The sequence below is a fragment of the Muntiacus reevesi genome, chromosome 17, assembly GCF_963930625.1.
Source record: "Muntiacus reevesi chromosome 17, mMunRee1.1, whole genome shotgun sequence".
In the NCBI taxonomy this organism is placed as follows: Eukaryota; Metazoa; Chordata; class Mammalia; order Artiodactyla; family Cervidae; genus Muntiacus; species Muntiacus reevesi.
The window spans coordinates 4,975,982-4,999,610 of record NC_089265.1 but is presented as its reverse complement, the minus strand read 5'-3'; the positions used below and the strand labels follow the sequence as shown (position 1 = coordinate 4,999,610).

General features: G+C 40.3%; 1 protein-coding gene across 1 annotated transcript in view; it reads right to left on the bottom strand.

Moving 5' to 3' along the window:
• Positions 1–23,629, bottom strand: part of GALNTL6 (polypeptide N-acetylgalactosaminyltransferase like 6) — a 1,391,526-nt gene that overhangs the window by 103,957 nt on the left and 1,263,940 nt on the right. The gene's annotated exons all lie outside the window — the stretch shown is intronic.

The following is a 23,629-nucleotide window of genomic DNA, read 5'->3' as shown; positions in this document are numbered from 1 at the left end:
AAAAAATCCACATTTTCATTTTTTTTAATTTATTTTTTAACTGGTGGAAAATTGCTTTGCAATTTTGCATTGGTTTCTGCCTACAGCAATGCAAATCAGTCATATATATATATATATACACACATGTATGTGTATATATATGTATATATCACTTTCCTCTTGAGCCTCCTTCCGTCCCCCCATCCCACCCTTCTAGGTCATCACAGAGTGCCAACCTGCGCTTCCTGTGTTATTTAGCAACTTCCCACTATTTTACACATGATGGTGTGTACATGTCAGTGCTACTTTCTCAATTTGTCCCACCCTCACCTTGTCCTACTGTGTCCACAATTCCATTCTATACTAGGTTCATTAGTACCATTTTTCTAGATTCCATATATATATGTGTTAGTTTTTCTCTTTCTGGCTTATTTCACTCTCTTCAAGAGACACTAGGTTCATCCACTTCACTATAACTGACCCAGATTCATTCTTTTCATGGCTGAGTGATATTCCATTGTGTATATGTACCACAAACTCTTTATCCATTTACCTGTCAATGGTCATCTAGGTTGCTTCCATGTCCTGGTGATTGTAAATATAGCTGCAGTGAACATTGGGGTACCTGTATCTTTTAGAATTGTGGTTTTCTCAGGGTATATACCCAGTGGTGGGATTGCTGGGTCATTTGGTGGTTTTATCCCTAGTTTTTTAAGGAAACTCTGTACTGTTCTCCATAGTGGCTGTATCAGTTTACATTCCCACCAACAGTGCAGGTAGGTTCCTTTTTTCCACATCCTCTCCAGCATTTATTGTTTGTAGATTTTTTGATGATGGCCATTCTGATGGGTGTGAGGTGATAGATACCTCTTTGCAGTTTTGATTTGCATTTCTCTAATAATGAGTGATGTTGAGCATCTTTTCATGTGTTTATTGGCCATCTGTATGTCTTCTTTGGAGAAATGTTTGTTTAGGCTCTCTGCTCATGTTTTGATTGGGTTGTTTGATTTTCTGATATTGAGCCGTATGAATTGCTTATATATTTTGGAGATTAGTCCTTTGTCAGTTGCTCTGTTTGCAATTATTTTCTCCCATTCTAAGGGTTGTCTTTTCATCTTGTTTATAGATTTCTTTGCTTTTGAATTTTATTAGGTTCTATTTATTTATTTTTCTCATTATTTCCATTCATCTAGGAGGTAATCCCACACTTTAAAAACTCAGATTCATAAAAGTAAACAACCAAAATATTAGTTCACTAAATCCAATTTCCTTAGACATGTTGACATTTTAAAAAATTCTAGTAGAATTTTATTACAGCTGTTGCATTACTTTGGGGTTTAATGGTTGGATGTCTTATTTATATAGATATTTGTTTTGACAATCTCGTGGAATCATTTGAGGAAATAACATTGGAATTTAAGTGTCAATTAAAAATTCAAAGTGTAAACATGAAATTCCTAAAACTGGTGAATGAATTAAAGAAGAGTCGGGTGGAGAGGGAGGTGGGAGGGGGGATCGGGATGGGGAATACGTATAACTATATGGCTGATTCATGTCAATGTATGACAAAACCCACTGAAATGTTGTGAAGTGATTGGCCTCCAACTAATAAAATAATATTAAAAAAAAAAAAAAAAGAACATAAGTATATCCACACTTTACCTCTAGGTTCTGAAACTTTCAGTAGAGTTTACTTAAAAAATCAGGGTTGTGTTCTAATTTCTCCCGACTCCTGAGCTTTCCTTAGGTGCAGAAAATAATTGGTTAGCAATGTGAACTCAAGACATGGAAAACTCAGGATATCTGTTAAGATGCTGTACTTATATTTAGCAACAAAAATTAATTGGTTGTATTTTACCATGACTAATCACTTTAACCACTAATTATGGTTTTATATAACAGGCTCCTTACTACAAAAGACCTAACTATCAACACATACATGCAGGCCTTCGTATATGCTAGATTTTTTAACTGTTTTAATTGCAAGAAAACAATTTTAAAAAGAGTTAGATAATGTAACAGTTTTTTTACATTTATTTTTAATTGGAGGATAGTTATAATATTGTGTTGGTCTCTGCCATATATCAACATGAATCAGCCACAGGTACACACATGTCCTTCCTTCTTGGAGCTCCCACCCACCTCCCACCCCATCCCACCCCTCTAGGTTGTCACAGAGCACTGGGTTGACCTCCCAGTGTCACACAGAAAATTCCCACTGGCTCTCTGTTTTACATATGGTAGTGTATATGTTTCAATGCTATTCTCTCTATCCGTCTCACCCACTGTGTCTGGGGGACAGGTTTGGGGACAGGTCTTTGCTTTTGCCCTTTTTCACATTTCATCTTTTATTGCTCCAGCCTCTTGGGATCTTTCCAGGTGCCTGTACTATATAGTTTAGAAGGTTCACTGATCCTGCCAGCTTTACATGAGCTGTCCAGAGTTCTGATGTCTTGATCCAGAACCAAGTTGAAATTGATACCATGGGTAATCCTAAATGCATTTAGAGCAACTGAGTATTGTTTTAATAATCCACTTGTCTTCCCCTTGGGGTTCCCTCAGCATTTGTTCACCAATCTTACTTAGAGTGTCATTTTTCTTAGTGAAAGAAGCTGGAACTGTTGACTGAAAAAATACATGCAACCTAAAAGTTGAGTGCTATGTTTTATTCAGTAGGAATTTTTAGGACTTCAAGGCTGGGAGATAGCATCTCCTGAGAAAAGAAGAGAGAGACAGCCCTGAGAGAACTGCTCTGAAGAAGTGAGGGGAGCAGTCAAGGTTATACAGTTTTGTAACAAAGGACAGGCATCAGAAGCATTTTTGTGAGTTAGAGAAAACCAGATACCCCAAGTTAAGGAATTTAGCACTTTTCTGTGTATGGGAAGATGCAAGAGCCTGGGCTCACTGAAGTCATTCCTTTCATGTGCACCTCAGCTGTCTGGGGCCAGTGTCCTGTGTTTTCACACCTGAGTTCCTCAGTGGTCACCATGGGGAGTGGCTGCAGTCTGATCGGTGCCAGATCATGGATATTCTTTTCCTTCCTGGGTGCTCTTGGGGCTCAGAAACTCTCATTTGGAGGGCTGGCATTGAGGATGACTGTGACATGCTTGTTCACTGATAATGGCAGGATATACTTCATTTCTCAGAACCACATGTGAGACATAAGTATTTCTCTTTCCCTCTTCCAATATTTCACTTTGAAAGACATTGTGTATCTGTGTCAGGGTTCTCCAGAGAAACAGAACCAACAAGGTATGCATAGAGGGAAACATTTATTTAAAGGAAGTGGCTCATGAAATTGAGGAGGCTTGGGAAAGTCATCTGCAAGGTAGACCAGCAAGCTAAAGATGCAGGAAGGGCTGCAATTCAAGTCCCAAGGCAGGAGGTCTGCAGGCAGAACCCCCTCCTGCTTGAGAATGGCCAGTCTTTGTTCTACTGGGGCCTTTCAGTGACTGGATAAGCCCACCCTCACTATGGACAGAAACTGCTTTTCTCAAAATCCACCAATTTAAATGTTAATCTTATTCAAAAAACATCCTCCTGGAAACATCCATAATAATATCTGGACATGCTTGGGTAGCCTTTAACACAAGAAACTAAGCATTATGCAGCACTACTTACAATAGCTAGAACATGAAAGCATTCTATTTATCCATCAACAGAGGAATGGATGAAGAAGTTGTTGTACATATATATAATACAGGAATATTACTCAGCCATAAAATGGAATACATTTGAGTCAGTTTTAATGAGGTGGATGAACCTAGAGCTTATTATACAAAGTGAAGGAAGTCAGAAAGAGGAAATCGAGTATTGTATATTTATGCATATATGGAATCTAGAAAGATGGTACTGATGAATCTATTTGCAGGGCAGCAATGGAGATGCAGACATAGAGAACAGACTTGTGGATACAGTTAATGACACTTTGTAGACAAATGTGTAACTCTGGATGTACAGTTGATCTAGCTGATATTTTGTGAGTGGATTAACAAGACCTTTGCATCGTTGTGCTCTTTTTCATTTAATGCCCACAACTCTATGACCAGCTTTACTATTTCCTCAATTATATAGGTGGAAACATGGCAGTCTAGAAGCTCACTTGCCCAGAGCCACATAATGGGCCACATTCAGAACAGAGATATGAGTCCTCATGGTCCAGCTTCAAGGTGGTCCAGGGGTAAAGAATCTGGCTGCCAAGCAGGAGATGCAGGTTCAATCCCTGGGTTGGGAAGATTTCCTGGAGTAGGAAATGGCAACCCACTCCAGTATTCTTGCCTAGGAAATGCCATGGACAGAGGATCCTGGTAGGCTACAGTCCATGGGGTGACAAAGAGTTGGACACAACTTAGTGACTAAATAACAACAACAAAAGTACATACTTGAGGCTTTGCTGAGCATGTCGTCTTGCAGCTACAAAACTCTGCTAGGAAGAATTTGCATGTATGCTAAGGCACTTCAGTCATGTCCTACTCTTTGCCACCCCGTGGACTGTAGCCCACCATGCTCCCTGTCCATGGGATTCTCCAGGCAAGAACGCTGGAGTGGGTTGCCGTGCTCTCCTCCAGGGGATCTTCTTGACCCAGGGATCGAACTCACATCTCTTATGTCTCCCACATTGGCTGACAGCTTCTTTAGCACTAGTGCCATCTGGGAAGCCCAGCTAAGATGAAACATGACTGCATTTCAATAAAACTTTGATGACAAAGATAGGCAGTGGATCATAGTTTGCTGGCCCCAGTTCTGTAAAATACACAGTATTTTCAAACACTGAAATTCACCCATTCTAAGATAATACATATAGGAGATTGCACCTTCCCCAGTTGGTTGCCATAATGTCTCCTCTGCCATGTGACCTTGGTACCCGCCACTGAGATGTGGGGCTGTGTACCCTGTCCTTGGATTTGGATGTGCTTGTGAAGTCTCAGACCCATAGAATACAGCCAGCAGAAGTGACTGAGGTCATAAAAGGCAGCAAAGCTTCTGCCTGGCCACTGAGACCTTTGTTTTTGCAGATCTGAGCTGCCAGCTAAGAAATCTGACTCCTTGAGTTGACCCCGCTGTAGAAAATCACACTCAAGTCAACAGCCTGAATTGTTTTCACCAATGGCCAACATCAACCGCTGGGCATGTCAATGAAGATTCCTTTAGGTCAGGGGTTCCCAACTTCTGGGATCTAATGCCTGATGATCTGAGGTGGAGCTGATGTAGTAACAACAGAGATAAAGTGCACAGTAAATGTAATGTGATTGAATCATACCAAACTCCCCTCTCCCCACATCCATGGAAAAACTGTCTTCCATGAAACTAGTTCCTAATATCAAAAAGGTTTCTAAATGACTTCAGCCCCTAGCTGTCAAACCACCCCACCTGCAACCCCAGATATCGTGCAGCAGCAATGAGCTCTTTCCTTTGTACCTTTTATGAATTCAGGATCCAGAGAATCCATGAATTTGACACAATGCTTGTTTTATGCTGTAGGTTCTGGGTGCTTCATCATGCAGTAATAACTTGACTGTAGCCCACCAGGATCCTCTGTCCATGGGATTCTCCAGACAAGAATACCAGAGTGGGTTGTCACATTCTCCTCCAGGGGCTCTTTCAGACCCAGGGATGGAACCTGCATCTCTTACATTTCCTGTATTGGCAGGCTGGTTCTTTACCCCTAATGCCATCTGGGAAGCAGGTGAACTCTAACGCATGATGAAACTTAATGGGTCGCCCACAGATTTTATCTTATCCCACTGTGGGAGACACAGGGAAGGACTGGGCGCACTGCCAGGCTATAATTCCTGGTCCCTTTGTTTCAGAAGGGGCTCTATGCCTGTTTCTTGCTAGTGGAGTGTAAGAGAAGTGAATGTGTGTTAGCTCTGAGCCCCGGTCAGTGAGCGTGAGCATCCTTTTCCCCCTTCTTTACAGTTCTCTTTGTTCCCAGAGCCTGACTAATTGCAGAAGATCCAGAGGAGGGCTCTAATCCCCTAGAAGGTGGTAGGATCACTAAATGGATGGGGTCTGGGTATCTGGAAACTTGGGTGGATCAGAGCACATGACTCCCTTCCCAGCCAGGGTCAAAGTGTTGCAGCAGCCTGACTGAGGCTAAGTTCCTAAGATTTGGGGAGTATTATAGCAGTTGGTCCACTCTAGTGACCTTATTTCATTTTGTTCTGTTTTTCGTCTCTTCTGACATTTTAAATCAAGTGTAATGGATTTTTAATACAACTCTATCAAAAACTCCATCGAAAAACTGAATCAGATAGCCTGGATGTTTGAGAGATTATTTCCTTTTATTAACTGTGCATTTTAAAGAGAGAAAATTGGAGAGTAATTAGACAACAGATGCAGGGGTGGGAACTGGGAGGGCAGAGAATGCTGGGGAGTCCTGTGTGTGTAATGAAATGTCAGAGGTAGGCAGGTACCAAGGGAAAGAAGCCTGCCTACCACCCACAGCTGGGAGAGAGAGATTGTTGGCACAAGTGTTTAGTTTTCATAATAAGGGATCGAAGTGCTTTCAGCACTTGGTGAGGTGGCCAGTCTCTCCTGCAAGACAGAGGGATGGTGATGAAGGAGGGCAAGATGCAGCCAAGCCCTGGAGCAGTGCCTCAACTTCTTTGACTTTAAGCTACTTTTTGGTTGATGTGGTTCTTGTAGACTACTCAGCAGGCAGAAGCAGACTAAATACTTCTTTTTTTAAAAAATTAACTAATTAATTAAACTTTGGGTCTTCACTGCTGCATGGGCTTTTTCTGTAGTTGTGATGAACAGGGCCGTTCTCTAGTTGCGGTGTGAAGGCTTCCCGTTACTGAGGCTTCTCTTGTTGGGAAGCACAGGCTCCAGAGCGTGTGGGCTCAGTAGTTGGCGGTTCCCGGGCTTTAGGGCACAGACTCAATAGTTGTGGCGAATGGGCTTAGTTGCCCTGAGGCATGTGGGACCCAGCTCCCTGATCAGGGATGGAACCCCTGTCTCCTGCGTTGGCATGCGGGTTCCTAACCACTGAGCCACCACGGAAGTCTCAGAAGCAGACTAAATACTTCTCATGAGAGTCTGCCAGAGTAAGAACGGCCATGATTGGAAGTTAAATAAATCACTGTTGCCTTTCTTTCCAAGGTAGGGCAAAATAACCTTATAGACATGCAAAAAAGGAAATTCTAATTCTCTTTGGAGGTCCCCCAATCCAGTTTTTAAAGATCTTTCTCTGGATGTGTAACAAATTACCACCACCTTAGTGGCTCCCATCAGCACACATTTTTTTATGATTTCATGGTTCTGTGGGACAGAGGTCATGTAGGCTCTGGAGGGTCCCCTGCTTGGAGTCTCATGAGATTGAAGTCTGGGTTGAGCTGGGCTGAGCACTCCTCTGGAGCCTCCAGGGAAGAATCTGCCTTTGGGCTCACTGAGTTGTTGGCAGAAGCCAGTTCCTGCGGCAGTAGGACGGGGGCGGTGTTTCCTTGCTGGTGATGCTCAGGGCTGCTCCCAGACCAATCTCAGTTCCTTGTTTCGTGAACTCTCCATCTCAGCCATGGCCAACCTCCCTCACATAGAACCCTTCTCGGACTGTAAATCTCTCTGACTTGTTCTTCCTGCTGGGGAAAATGCCACGCTTTACAAGGGCTCCTGTGACAAGGCCAGGCCCACCAGGATCATCATCCTAGCTTAGTGTGAACTGATTAGAGATGACATTTGCCAAATCTCTGGTGCTCTGGAATGTAACATACTCGTAGGAGTAACTCAAGGAAGACAGGCACCTCAGTATCCTGCCCACCACCGTCTCGAATGAGCACAATTTTGTCTTCTAGTAATAACTTACTCCTAATTCTTAAAATTCTTCCCCTCAGAAATTTTTCCTTATAGCTAAGTCAAATTCAGAAAATTTTCAGAGTTTTGAAAAATACTAACATGAGTGCTGGAAAGAAGTACAGAATCCGATACTTTATTTTTTTCCATGTTGCCACTGTGATCACTTAGAAGCATGAATCTGAGGCTATCGTGCTTTTTCTTTTTTATTTTATTTTATTTTTTATTGAATTTTTAGAATTTTATTTTATTTTTTCCATTTATTTTTATTAGTTGGAGGCTAATTACTTTACAATATTGTAGTGGTTTTTGTCATACATTGACATGAATCAGCCATGGATTTACATGTGTTCCCCATCCCAATCCCCCCTCCCGCCAATCCGAGTGGTTTTCTATTGCTGCCAGGGTAGTGTTACAACTCCTGCATAAAAATTCCAAGGGTTCTGTTATCTGGTTTTTGCTTCATTGCCCTTGATGACTCTCTCCTGTTCCCCCCTCCCTCCCCTACCTGGCCTGTTTTCATCCCCTGGAGAGCACCACGTTCCCCTCCTCAGGGCTTGCTGCCGCGCCTTATTCTCTCTAAGGAAACGCTCCCCTCCCTGTTTCCTATCTCTTGACTTGTGCTGTTGTTTAGTCGCTAAGTTGAGTCCAGCTCTTTGCGACCCGATGGACTGCAGCCCACCAGGTTCCTGTGTCCATCGGACTGCCCAGGCAAGGATCCTGGGGTTAGTTGCCACTTCCTTCTCCAGGGAATCTTCCTGACCCAGGGATCAAACCCACATCTCCTCATCTCCTGCCTTGGCAGGTGGATTCATTACCACTGAGCCACCTGATAAGCTCCTAAATATGAATTTAGCTGAGTAAGTCTTCTATTGGGCATATACCCAAGGAACTGTCTTTCACGTGGAGACAGTGCTCATAACAACTGGAAACATGTGACTTATTTGTGTGCATGTAATAGTTTGCTTAGTATTTAGATGATAACTACTTGCTGAGTAGGATCATCTCCTGTTCAACTATACTTACGCTCCTACTTACATAGGGACCCTCAGACTTTCCCCATTTAGTCCTGCCTCTTACGACCTCAGGGCCAACTCGCTTTCATTGTAAATACACCAACTCAATTGTCCCTGCTCTTAGAGTTCTTTTGTTTTTATACTACGGATATCACCATGTGCTTATTAATTTTTTTCAGTCTTCCTGTAGCAATGCCTGTTTCAGTAGAGGGATCCATATCCTAACATGCTAGAGAGGAGTGTTTGGGTGATATTATGGGAATACAGTTCATCAGGGAACACAATTGTTCTGGCATTTCTCAAACCCTGTATTTGTTCTGAAGGATGTGGTTTACATTTTTAAAAGACATGTACTGGTAGTATGATTTGCTGATATTCCTTTAAAAATTATGGCATTGTCATACTTCAGTACCTAATTCTCAGAGAAAAGTTTTAGATTTACAAATAACATGTCTTCTTGTTGATAACATAAATATTTTAAAGCAGTGTTATTTTATCCATGGATGAGCACAGTGTGTTGTTTTCATCATGTAGTTCGAATTGACTGAATAATTGAATGATTGCCTTATTTTTTAATCACTTTTCAGTATCAGCAGCAAATTGGAATTTAGACACGAAGAATGTTAAATTGAATGGAATTGCACAATTACAGTGATCACACAGAATATGAAATTAGTTTCAGTAAGAGACTGATCGTCAGGAGGATAACAAGGGAGCATTATCCGGTATAAGATGAAGCGTGATATACTATAATGAAATGGTGATCTAAATGTTCAAAAAAAATTTATTAGCACATTCAGTTCCGAAGCCTGCTCTCTCTCTAGTCTTACCTTCCCTCTTCCCACCCGCTCTGCACATCCCTCTCCGCCCCCGCCTGCAACTCTCATAGTTCTGGCCTCTTTTCTGTTCCTTCAAAATGCCAGACATCCCCTCCTACCTTAGGGTGTTTGTCCTGGCTAGTCCTTCCAACTGGAATTCTCTTCCAGAACTCCCCATGGCTAACTCCTCATCTCTTTCAAATCTTCCCCCCAAGTCCTCCGGTCCCAAACACTGTCTCACCCTACACTGTTTATTTAATGAGAGTCTTCATTACCCATTCTACTTCTGCTCTGCAGCACTTAACACGTTCTAACTCAGCATATATCCCCCTTCTTCATTGTTGTTGTTGTTCAGTCGCGTCCACCTTTTTGCGACCTCTGTACTGCATTTGTGTCTGCAGCACACCATGCTCCTCTTCCTTCACTATCTCCTGGAATTTGCTCAGATTCATGTCCACTGAGTTGGTGACGCCATCCAACCATTTCATCCTCTGTCATTCCCTTCTCCTCCTGCCCTCAATCTTTCCCAGCATTCAGGATCTTTTCCAGTGAGTTGGCTCTTTGCCTCAGGTAGCCAAAGAATCACAGCCTCAGCTTCAGCATCAGTCCTTCCAGTGAATATTCAGGGTTAATTTCCTTTAGGATTGACTGATTTGATCTCCTTGCTGTCCAAGGAACTCTCAAGAGTCTTCCCCAGTACCACAGTTCAAAAGCATCAGTTCTTCAGCGCTCAGCCTTCTATATGGTCCAGCTCTCACATCCATATATGACTACTGGAAAAACCATAGCTTTGACTATTATATGGACCTTTGTCAGCAAAGTGATGTTGCTGCTTTTTAATATGCTGTCTAGGTTTGATTTTTTTGCCTCTCTTTGTAACAACAGCAAGAATCTTTGTGTCTTTTATTGAGTGATGTAGCTTAAGTACCTAGGACACTGCCTGACACAGTGTTGATGCTCTGTAAGTATGAACGAATACATGAAATACTGGCTTATTGATATAAAGTAAGGTTAATCCCAAACAATTGAGTTATTTAATGATAATCCACCATTTAGCTGCCATTAAAAATATAAGCTGTGAAAAAAAAAATATAAGCTGTGGGTCTCTAGTATCCTTAAATATAAGTTTCAAGGTAATCGAGAAAGAGGCATGCACCCCAGTGTTCACTGCAGCACTGTTTATGATAGCCAAGGTGTGGAAACAGCCTAAATATTCCTTGACAGATGAATAAATAAAGAAGATGTGTACAAACATAAAATTGAATATTTGTTTTTGTTGTTGATGTTCAGTTACCAAGTCATGTCGGACTCTTCATGAACCCATGGGCTGCAGCACGCCAGGCTTCCCTATCCCTCACTATCTCCTGGAGTTTACCCAAGTTCGTGTCCTTTGAATCTGTGATACCATCCAACCATCTCACCCTCTATCATCCTCTTCTCCTTTTGCCCTCAATCTTTCCCAGCATCAGGGTCTTTTCCAATGAGTCAGCTCTTTCCTTTTGGTGGTCAAAGTATTGGAGCTTCAGCTTCAGCATTAGTCCTTCCAAAGAGTATTCAGAGTTTATTTCCTTTAGGATTGACTGGTTTGATTTCTTTGCTTTCGAAGGGATGCTCAAGAGTCTTCACCAGCACCACAGTTCGAAAGCATCAATTCTTCTGCACTCTGTCCAGCTCTCACATCCAGACATGACTACTGGAGAGATCATAGCCTTGACTATATGAATCTTTGTTGGCCAAGTGATGTCTTTGCTTTTTAATACACTGTCTAGGTTTGTTATAGCTTTCATCCCAAGAAGCAATCATCTTCTAATATCATGGTAGCAGTCACCATCTGCAGTGATTTTAGAGCCCCAAAAGGGGAAATCTGTCATGCTTCCACTTTAATTCCTTCCAGTTTAGGCTGTTTAGTTCCTTTTGACTTTCTGCCATTAGTGTGGTATCATCTGCATATCTGAGCTTGTTATTTCTCCTGGCAATCTCATCCAGCCTGGCGTTTCGCATGATATGCTCTGTAAGTTAAATAAACAGGATGACAATAACAGCCTTGTTGTACTCCTTTCTCAATTTTGAACCGGTCAGTTTTCTATTTAGGGTTCTAACTGTTGCTTTTTGACGTGCATACAGTTTTCTCAGAAGACAAGTAAGATGGTCTGGTATTCCCAACTCTTTAAGGGTTTTCCACAGAGTGTTATGATCCACACAGTCAAAGGCTTTAGAGTAGACAATGAAACAGAGGTAAATATTTTTCTAGAATTCCCTTGCTTTCTCTATGATCCAGTGAATGTTGGCAATTTGATCTCTGGTTCCTCTGTCTTTCCTAAACCCAGCTTGAACATCTGTAAGTTCTCAGTTCATGTACTGCTGAAGTCTAGCTTGGAGGATTTTGAGCATAACTTTGCTAGCATGGGAGATGAGTGCAATTGTTCGATGGTTTGAATATTGCTTAGTACTGTCCTTTTTGGGAACTGGGATGAGGATTGACTTTTTCCAGTCCAGTGCCCACTGCTGTGTTTCCCAAATTTGCTAACATACTGAACGCAACACTTCAATAGCATCATCTTTTAGGATTTTTAAGTATCTCTGCTTGAATTCCATCACCTTCACTAGCTTTATTGGCTTCCTTAGGCCCCCTTAACTTCACACTCCAGGATGTTTAGCTCTGGGTGAGTGACTACACCATCATGGCTCTCTGGGTTATTAAGATCCTTTTTGTACAGTTCTTCTGTGTATTCTTTTCATCTTTTTTTAATCTCTTCTGCTTCTATTAGATCTTTACCATTTCTGTCTTTTATTGTGCCCAGCTTTGGATGAAATATTCCTTTGATATTTCTGATTTTCTTGAAGATACCGCTAGTCTTACCCATTCTGTTGTTTTACTCTACTTTGCACTGTTCATTGAATATTGCTAAATCATAAAAAATAATGAATTAATGCAATTTGCATCAACATGGGTGGACCTAGAGACTATCATACTAAATGAAGTATATTAGACAGAGAAAGACAACTATCGTATGATATCACTCATATGTGGAATCTAGTTTTAAAAAAATGATAGAAATGAGCTTATTTGCAAAACTGAAACAGGCTTACAGATTTGAAAACAAATTTCCCGTTACCAAATGGGAAACGTGGGAAAGAGGGATAAATCAGAAACTTAGGATAAACATGTACACACCACTATATATAAAACAGATAATCAAGAAGGACCTACTATATATAGCACAAGGAACTCTACTCAATATTCTTTGATAATCTATAAGAGAAAAGAATCTGAAAAGGAATGAATATATGTATATCTATAACTGAATCACTTTGTTGTACACCTGAAACTAACACAACATTGTTTATTACTTTTTATTTTTCCCAATTATTTTTATTAGTTGGAGGCTAATTACTTTACAATATTGTAGTATTTTTGCCATACATTGACATGAATCAGCCATGGATTTACATGTATTCCCCATCCTGAACCCCGCTCCCACCTCCCTCCCCATCCCATCCCTCTGGGTCTTCCCAGTGCACCAGCCCCGAGCACTTGTCTCATGCATCCAACCTGGACCAGCGATCTGTTTCACACTTGATAATATACATGTTTCGATGCTGTTCTCTCAGATCATCCTACCCTTGCCTTCTCCCATAGAGTCCAAAAGTCTGTTCTATACATCTGTGTCTCTTTTTCTGTCTTGCATATAGGGTTATCGTTACCATCTTTCTAAATTCCATATATATGCGTTAACATACTGTGTTGGTGTTTTTCTTTCTGGCTTACTTCACTCTGTATAATGGGCTCCAGTTTCATCCACCTCATTAGAACTGATTCAAATGAATTCTTTTTAATGGCTGAGTAATATTCCATTGTGTATATGTACCACAGCTTTCTTATCCATTCGTCTGCTGATGGGCATCTAGGTTGCTTCCATGTCCTGGCTATTATAAACAGTGCTGCAATGAACACTGGGGTGCATGTGTCTCTTTCAGATCTGGATTCCTCAGTGTGTATGCCCAGCAGTGGGATTGCTGGGTCATATGGCAGTTCTATTTCCAGTTTTTTAAGGAATCTCCACACTGTTCTCCATAGTGGCTGTACTAGTTTGCATTCCCACCAACAGTGTAAGAGGGTTCCGTTTTCTCCACACCCTCTCCAGAATTTATTGTTTGTAGACTTTTGGATAGCAGCTATTCTGACTGGTGTGTAATGGTACCTCACTGAGGTTTTGATTTGCATTTCTCTGATAATGAGTGATGTTGAGCATCTTTTCATGTGTTTGTTAGCCATCTGTATGTGTTCTTTGGAGAAATGTCTGTCTAGATCTTTGGCCCATTTTTTGATTGGGTCATTTATTTTTCTGGAATTGAGCTGCAGGAGTTGCTTGTATATTTTTGAGATTAACCCTTTGTCTGTTTCTTCATTTGCTATTATTTTCTCCCATTCTGAAGGCTGTCTTTTCACCTTGTTTATAGTTTCCTTTGTTGTGCAAAAACTTTTAGGTTTCATTAGGTCCCATTTGTTTATTTTTGCTTTTACTTCCAATATTCTGGGAGATGGATCATAGAGGATCTTGCTGTGATTTATGTCGGAGAGTGTTTTGCCTATGTTCTCCTCTAGGAGTTTTATAGTTTCTGGTCTTACATTTAGATCTTTAATCCATTTTGAGTTTGTTTTTGTGTATGGTGTTAGAAAGTGTTCTAGTTTCATTCTTTTACAAGTGGGTGACCAGTTTTCCTAGCACCACTTGTTAAAGAGGCTGTCTTTTTTCCATTGTATATCCTTGCCTCCTTTGTCAAAGATAAGGTGTCCATAGGTTCCTGGATTTATCTCTGGGCTTTCTATTCTGTTCCATTGATCTATATTTCTGTCTTTGTGCCAGTACCACACTGTCTTGATGACTGTGGCTAACACAACATTGTTAATCAACTATACTCCCAGGTGGCACTAGTGGGAAGGACCCTGCTTGTCTGTGTGGGAGACATAAGAGATGTGGGTTGGATCCCTGGGTTGGGGAGATCCCTGGAGGAGGGCATGGAAACCCACTCCAGTATTCTTGCCTGGAGGATCCCATGGACAGAGGAACCTGGTGGGCTACAGTCCATAGTGTTGCAAAGAGTCAGACATGACTGAAGTAACTTAGAACACACTCAAGTACTCCCATAAAATTAAAATTAAAAAAGGTTATAAGCTATCTTGAGCTTATCTTCATTTGTAGCTAGTTTATTAAGATGTGAAGAAATGGTTGACATTAAAACTATAGCACGTTTTAAATAAATAATAAGTATCTGGGTCTGGAAAATAGTTTTCTAGTTGTGTGGTGTGATTTGGATGGGTTAAGTTTGAAAAACTTCTTGAGATTAGCTAATCAACCGCTTTATCATCTATCTGGAAATTAGGACTGTTACCTTAAAAAGATTTATTTTTAGTGTGTAGATATTGAAAAGGGCATGTCTGTTATTAAACTACTTTTTCAGCCTGGATGTTATAAAAGTTGCACTTTTTGACCTGCCTTGATCTAAAAAGGGCAACAGTAGAGAGGTACGTGTACACAATTGCTTTGCTTTATTCTTAGAAACCTGGACTTTGAGGTTGTCCTTTGAGATTGAGAGGAAAAAACGATAGTTTGTTTTGACCTTGGCCTGACTCTCTTTTTCTATTTGTTGACCGGAATATAATAAAAGCAGAAACTGAGTAACGTATCCATAGTCTACTGAGGATACGGTGGTTTCTAGTCTCAAGAGGTGAGCTCTTGTTTTGGGGCCATCTGCTTAAGATTTTTCAAAGTAAGAAATGCTCTGTTGTGTCAGTATAAAAAAAAAATCATGCCCTAACTATCTGCATTTAATGAGCTTCAAGAGGTCTGGATGGGGTGGTAGAGTTTCAGAGGGTATGTTATTCAGAAGATCACTGTTTTTAAGACGTGATGTTTGTGTTCTCTGTAACAGTACACTCTTAAAAACAGTGATTGAGGTGGAACATAAAAACAGATATATCACTTTTTTGGTTTATTTGAAACATTAATTCTTGGGGAAGAAAGAATGGATTGGAATGCAAGAGTGCTTCTTTAGGTAAAAATATTGGGTTGGCCAAGAAGTTCATTTCCATAAAATGTTATGGAAAAACTCAAATGAAGTTTTTGGTCAACCCAACACTATGGTTTAAAGACACAATCCCTGATTTCCCTTAACTCATTAGTCTATAACTTAGTAGGTGCAGTAGAAGCAAAGTGTTTGCTTTTTACCATTGTTTATATATGCTTCTAGATTTTAAGTCTATTGCTTTAATTTTCTGGCTTTACCATCTGCTAAAAATAAATAAAAGTTCCTTTAAAGCTCTTTAAGATTGGCTTTCTGTAGTGGAACAGCTTCTTTTCTTTAGAGAAATACCCAAATATTACACTACAGTACTATTAGCCAATTGTGTTAGTTATATACCTAGACCAACCTTGTTGGACTTACAAACAAATTGGACTTACATGCAAAAAGGTAAAATGGTTATCTGAGAAGGCCTTACAAATAGCTGAGAAAAGAAGAGAAGCTAATGGCAAAGGAGAAAAGTAAAGATATACCCATTTGAATGCAGAGTTCCAAAAAATAGCAAAGAGAGATAAGAAAGCCTTTGTCAGTGATCAATGCAAAGAATAGAGAAAACAATAGAATGGGAAATACTAGAGATCTCTTCAAGAAAATTAGAGATGCCAAGGGAACATTTCATGCAAAGATGGGCACAATAAAGGACAGAAGTGGTATGGACCTAACAAAAGCAGAAGATATTAAGATGTGGCAAGAATACACAGAACTATATAAAAAAGATATTCATGACCCAGATAACCATGATGGTGTGATCACTCACCTAGGTCAGACATCCTGGAATGCAAAATCAAGTAGGCCTTAGGAAGCATCACTACAAACAAAACTAGTGGAGGTGATGGAATTCCAGTTGAGCTCTTTCAAATCCTAAAAGATGATGTTGTGAAAGTGCTGCATTCAGTATGCCAGCAAATTTGGAAAACTCAGCAGTAGCACAGGACGGGGAAAGATCAGTTTTCATTCCAATCCCAAAGAAAGGCAGTGCCAAAGAATGTTCAAACTACTGCACAATTGCACTCATCTCACACGCTTCTAAAGTAATGCTCAAAATTCTCCAAGCCAGGCTTCAACAGTACATGAACTATGGCCTTTCAGATGTTCAAGATGGATTTAGAAAAGGCAGAGGAGCCAGAGATCAAATTGCCAACATCTGTTGGATCATCAAAAAAAACAAGAGAGTTCCAGAAAAAACATCTGCTTTATTGACTATGCCAAAGCCTTTGTGTGGATCACCACAAACTGTGGAAAATTCTGAAAGAGATGGGAATACTAGACCACATTACCTGCCTCCTGAGGAATCTGGACATGGAACAACAGACTGGTTCTGAATCAGAAAAGGAGTACATCAAGGCTGTATATTGTCACCCTGCTTATTTAACTTATAGGCAGTGTACATCATGAGAAATACTGGGCTGAAAGAAGCACATCTGGAATCAAGATTGCTGGGAAAAGTATCAATAACCTCAGATAGGCAGATGATAGCACCCTTATGGCAAAAAGTGAAGAACTAAAGAGCCTCTTCATGAAAGTGAAAGAGGAGAGTGAAAACGTTGGCTTAAAACTCAACATTCAGAAAACTAAGATCATGGCATCCAGTCCCATCACTTTATGACAAGTAGATGGGGAAACAATGGAAACAGTAAGAGACTTTATTTTATGGGAGCTCCAGATTACTGCAGATGGTGATTGCAGTCGTGAAATTAAGACACTTGCTCCTTGGAAGAAAAGCTATGACCAACCTAGACAGCATGCTACAAAGCAGAGACATTACTTTGCCAACAAAGGTCCATCTAGTCAAGGCTTTGGTTTTTTCAGTAGTCATGTATGGATGTAAGAGTTGGACTATAAAGAAAGCTGAGCATTGAAGAATTAATGCTTTTGAACTGTGCTGTTGGAGAAGGCTCTTGAGAGTCCTTTGGACAGCAAGGAGATCCAACCAGTCCATCTTAAAGGAAATGAGTCCTGAATATCCATTGGAAGGCCTGATGCTGAAGCTGAAACTCCAATACTTTGGCCACCTGATACAAAGAACTGACTGACTGGAAAAGACCCTGATGCTGGGAAAGATTGAAGATGGGGGGAGAAGGGGACGACAGAGGATGAGATGGTTGGATGGCATCACTGACTCGATGGACATGAGTTTGAGTAAGCTCTGGGAGTTGGTGATGGACAGGGAAACCTGGCATGCTGCAGTCCATAGGGTTGCAAACAGTTGGACAGGACTGAGCAACTGAACTGAACTGAATGCACTTTTGGAATGGTACTCAATCATATGTAAAGGACTTACCATATTGTCATTAGGATTTGGGCTTGAGAAGTGTATGGAGAGGTTTATTTATTTTTTAAAAATTTTCTATACTTATATCTCTTGAACTTTTGTAGGGAAGTGAACTGATACATTAAAGCGATTAGATTTATTTTGTTTTTCTAGCTAAGGATAATGGCAACTGAAACAAAATACAAAAATTCTTTAAAATCTCAATATTAGAAAAAGACTTCAATAGGAAGTGAAATTGACCTGAACCAAGATACTGACATCTTTGTAAATTAGTGTATCTTGCTCTCTTTATAGCTATCTATAAACACTAAAATAAAATTAAACAGGGAATTAGGAAAGTGCCATAAGACATAAAAGATGTAACAGTGGAAGGAATTTAGACTTGCCGCTAGGCTTCTAGCCAATGGACATAAAATTTAACTTGAAAATGCTCTGTTTCACCTGAGGTACCTTTTGTTGGGTAAATGAAATGAATCTCAGACTGGCTTGTGAGACATTTAGCAGCTGTTTCTGTTTATCTTTGAGTTTCTGAATGAGTTTAGTCATTTTAATATTTTCTTTAGAAGATCAATTCTGGGCATGTTGAATTAGAATGGTTATTTTTATGTCCCGTAGGCTCATTTTCATAGGGGGAGAAACCCCATAGGAACATCTCCAGATATTTTCTTGTGTATGCGAGGTTACATGGTGTGCCATAAAAAGGCTTCTGTCACATTTTAGATGCAAAACGCAACTACACTTGGAGGTATTCGCAGACTCAGAAGTAAGGAGAGGTTTTTTGATATAGCCGTCTCATAAAAGCAAGGAGGAGGTGTATAAAATATTTTAGAATCATCCTTGGCATAAACAGGATTTCTAAAGAGTACATTTTATAAGACTGAATTTATTTCTAACAAAACCATTTGTACAAAGCATCATCATGAGAGTTTATATAGACATAGCTTAAGGGAAAAACAGATGAGATTGAGTCATACCCTTCTAGGGTGTCAGGTAAACTATTTCAGGAGTATAAATTAAACACTCTGGGAGGTTTTTGGCTTTTGGACAACTGTGGAGAAAGTGAGAAATGTTTATTAATTAAAGCTATAGTTTCTCTGCCACTGTGCTGGAGGCCTGACTTGGGAACGAGAGTGTGAAAATGAATGATTGTGGGGGCGAAGGGACCAGTTCGGGGTCAGGGACCTGGGGAACCACCCTCTCCCTTTGGGACGCTGGCGTGTCACAGTTTTGTAGTTTCTTCTGTGAATCTGTGGGTCCTGTGACTCAGAGCATTCGCTGCACATGGGGCCACGGCGATGGCTGCATCCCAGACACTCAGGGTTGGAGGGGTGAGGACGAGGCCAGGAAGCACTGCACCCACACCCCACCACCCACCTTGGGTTGCTGGTTTTGTTGTATAGTTGCTCAGCTGTGTGTTACTCTCTGTGACCCCATGGCCTGTAGGCTGCCAGGTTCCTCTGTGCATGGGATTCTCCAGGCAAGTATACAGCAGTGGGTTCCCATTCCTTTCTCCAGGGGATTTTCCGGACCCAGGGATCAAACCCACATCTCCTGCATTGCAGGCAGGCTCTTCACCACTGAGCCACCTGGGAAGCCCCCTGCCTTGGGTACTGATGCAAATATAGGGCCGGCCAAAAATTTGTTCAGGTTTCTGTCCCATCTTATGGGAAAACCATAGCAGACATTTTGGCCGACCCAATATTTTAAAACCCAAATACAACCATTTTTCTCTGGAGCTCCTACTTTGTAATATTGGCCAATTGAACTCCTTTTACTACTTACCAACATTAGAAATTTTCCTGTTTTATTCACTTATTTATTTATACTCTGTCTCTCCTCAGACTAAATTTTTTGAGACAGAGAACTTGTCACTTCTCTTGACAATTACATCTCAGTGTCTGGCATACAATAGGCTCTCAGTAAATATTTCCTGGATATGTGAATCCATCTGTGACAACATACATCTGTCTGCATATGGAGCTAATATTGTCATTTTAGAAGTTCGTACATTATACTATGTGACATGTTATATATATGAATTATTAAACATAAATAACAAAATTTATCTCCCCTCCATATTTATTTTTGCACATATGTGTATACCTTGCCCCTTTTCACTTAATAGTAATATGTAATATTATAACAATATGTAATATAATAGTTCATAATATAATAATGTAATAACAACATAATAATATCCAGTGATAATTAGTAAAAATACAACTGTTGCATTCTTTTCAAAAACTATTCTGTAGTTCGTAGTATAGGTAAATAATGATTAATTAGTACACTAGGATGTGTGTTCAGTCACTCATTCTTGTCTGACTCTTCGACCCCATGGACTGTAGCCCACCAAGCCCCTCTGTATGTGGGATTTCCCAGGCAAGAATACTGGAGTGGGTTGCCATTTCCTTCTCCAGAGGATCTTCTTGACCCAGGGATCAAAACTGCGTCTCTTGGGTCTCCTTCATTGGCAGGTAAAGTCTTTACTGTCTGAGCCATTGGGGAAGCCCTAGAATGGATATTTGTATTTTTTTCATTTTTCATCAGTAAAAACAATATTTCTTGAGATAAATATCCATGTGCATGTGTCATTTCACACTCAGGATTCTCTTTAATTTTTTCCAGATAAGTAGTTGTGTCACACTATTTATTGAGGAGTCTGCTGTCTTCCTTTTGATTTGAAATGTTTACTTCATCTTATGCTATATTCCCACATTATCTGGATCTATTCAAATTCTGTGCCATAGATATCTCTGTCTAATTTCTATATTTGATTATCTATGTTAGCCCCCATTACCTTTCCCCCCAGAATTTTTTATTGTTTGTTTTCCATTATGAATTAAAAGCATAACTAGTTCCCTGTTTAACACCCCCACCATCATCCAAAATTCAAGTTACCATTTTTACTGGGATGGCATTAAAATATGAATATACTTATGGAGGGGATCTCCCTGATAACTCAGTAAGGGAATCCTGCCTGCAATGCGGGAGACCTGCGTTCAGTCCCTTGGTTGGGAAGATCTCCTGGAGAAGGGCATGGCAACCACCCCAGTATTGTTGCCTGGGAAATCCCATGGACAGAGGAGACTGGTGGGCTACAGTTCATGGGGCTGCAAAGAGTTGGACACCACTCAGTGACTAAGCACATAGCACACCTGTATTTAGGGATAACAGTCTTCATTATGAATTTTCATTTACTCAAGGCTTTTTGTATATCCCTCAGTAAAATTATAACATTTTTTCCTAGAGATATAGACATTTAAGTTTATTCCTGGTTGGTTTTCCCCTACTGTTGTAAATAGTGATTTCCCTTAGGTGGTTGTTTGCATATATAAAGCTATTATTTTCTGTATATTTACACAGACACACACAGACATGTTTTACCCATGCAACTTACTGAATTTCTTATTATTCATAATAGTTTTTCAGTTGGTTCAACTTGAATTGTTCAGGTAGGTATATGGTAACACCATTTGCAATTAGTGAAAAATTTCTCTCCTCCTTTCTTGTTATTATATCTCTTATATTATCTCTTGTCTAACTGAATTGACTGCTATCTTCAGAATAATCTTTTAAAAAATGATTTATCTATTTGGGAGCTCTGGGTCTTAGTTGCAGCATGTGGGATCTTTTAATTGTGGCATGTGGTATCTAGTTCCCTGACCAGGAATTGAACCCAGGCCCTCTGCAGTGGGAGCATAGAGTCTTAGCCACTGTACCATCAGGGAAGTCCTTGTAATAATCTTAAATAATGTAAAGTCAGCTAATGGGGAAATTCCTAGAACTGTCCTTATGTTGGTATGTTAGCCTTTGAACAGTTACTCTGTTGTGTGATCTTTATTATTTTTAATGCTGGTATTTATATGTGTCTGCACTTTTCTGGTTTGTCTGTGTGTGTGTGTGTGTGTGTGTGCGTGTGTGATCTTGGTCAGGTTTTGTTTTCAATGTTATTCTAGCTGTATAATTAATTTGAAATATATCTTTTTTGTTATTAAAGAACAGTTTTCGAAAACCATTGCGGGATGTGTTCCTTCAAAGTTTGAAGGAAACTAATCTGGTCTAGTGCTTTATTTTTCATCAGAGGTAGCTTTTTGACAACTTTCTCTAATTCTTCTATGGTCATTGGGCAGTATTGATAGGCAGAAATTCTGAAATGGACCCCAAATTCCCACTCCATGGTACTAATGTCCTTGTATAATAATCTCTTGCCTTTGAGTATAGGAAGGTGTGTGAGTATGATGGTTTCATTGCTTGATTTAGGTGATATTATGACAAAGGTGAAAGGGCTTTGCGTATGTAATCACGGTCCTAGTTTAGTTGACTTTGAGTTAATCTTGAGGGTCCCTTGGATTGCAAGGAGATCAAACCAGTCAATCCTAAAGGAAATCAACCCTGAATATTCTTTGGAAGGACTGATGCTGAAGCTGAAGCTCTAATACTTTGGCCACCTGATTCAAAGAGCCGACTCACTGGAAGAGACCCTGATCCTAGGGAAGATTGAAGGCAGGAGGAGAAGGGGATGACAGAGGATGAGACGGTTGGATGGCATCACCGACTTAATAGTCATGAGTTTGAGCAAACTCCGGGAGATAGTGAAGGACAGGGAAGCCTGGTGTGCTGCAGTCCATGGGGTCACACAGGGCCTGACATGACTTAGCAACTGAAGTGGAGTTAATCAGAAGGGAGGTTGTCCTGGGAGGCCTGACCTCACAAGTGAGTCTAAAAAGCTCTCCCTGAAGGCAGAGATATGGGGATGTGACGTGTGAAGAAGGTCGCCCTGTTATGAGAGGACCAGGGAGGAGACCACAGGGTGAGCACCAGAGGTGGGGCTTCTTGCTGGTGAAAGTCCTGTCCAGACAACAACCAGCGATGCCCTGGCGGCTCTGCCCACAGCCACAGAGATGGGTCCTGCCAACACGCTGGGTCAACTTGGAATCCGGTCTTTGCTGGCTGAGCTTCCAGAGAAGGGCGGAGCTGGCCGAGAATTTGATCTCCGCCCTGTGAGCTCCTTAGCAGAGGCCCTGTTGAGAGATGCTGGATTAAGAGCCAGAGGCTGTGGGAAAATTCTATGTGATTTTAAGCCACTGAGTTTCTGGTAATTTGTTATGTAGTGATAGAAAATGAATATAGTCAGTTCAGATTTTTTTTTGGAAGTCAGTTTTGTCATTTATATTTTGTTAAAAATCATCCATTTCCCCCCTAATCTTAATTGTATTTGCATAGAATTGAGAAGAATAATCTCTTATGATTATTTAAATGTCTGAAATTTTTTTATCCATTAAAAAATTTTTATTTTACTTATTGAAGTATAGTTGATTTACAATGTTGTGTTAGTTTGAGGTGTACAGCACAATGATTGTTATACATATATGTATATTTATTCTTTTTCAGATTCTTTCCCATTATAGTTTATTATGAAATATTGAGTAGAGTTCCCTGTGCTATACAGTAGGTCCTTATTGGTTATCTATTTTATATATAGTGGTGGGTATGTGTTAATCCCAGACTCCTAATTTATCTCTCCCCTACTTTCCTCTTTGTTAACCATAAGCTTATTTCCTATGTCTTTCAGTCTATTTCTGTTTTGCAGAGAAGCTCATTTGTATCCTTTTTTTTAGATCCCACATAGAAGCAATATCACATGATATTTGTCTTTCACTCTCTAA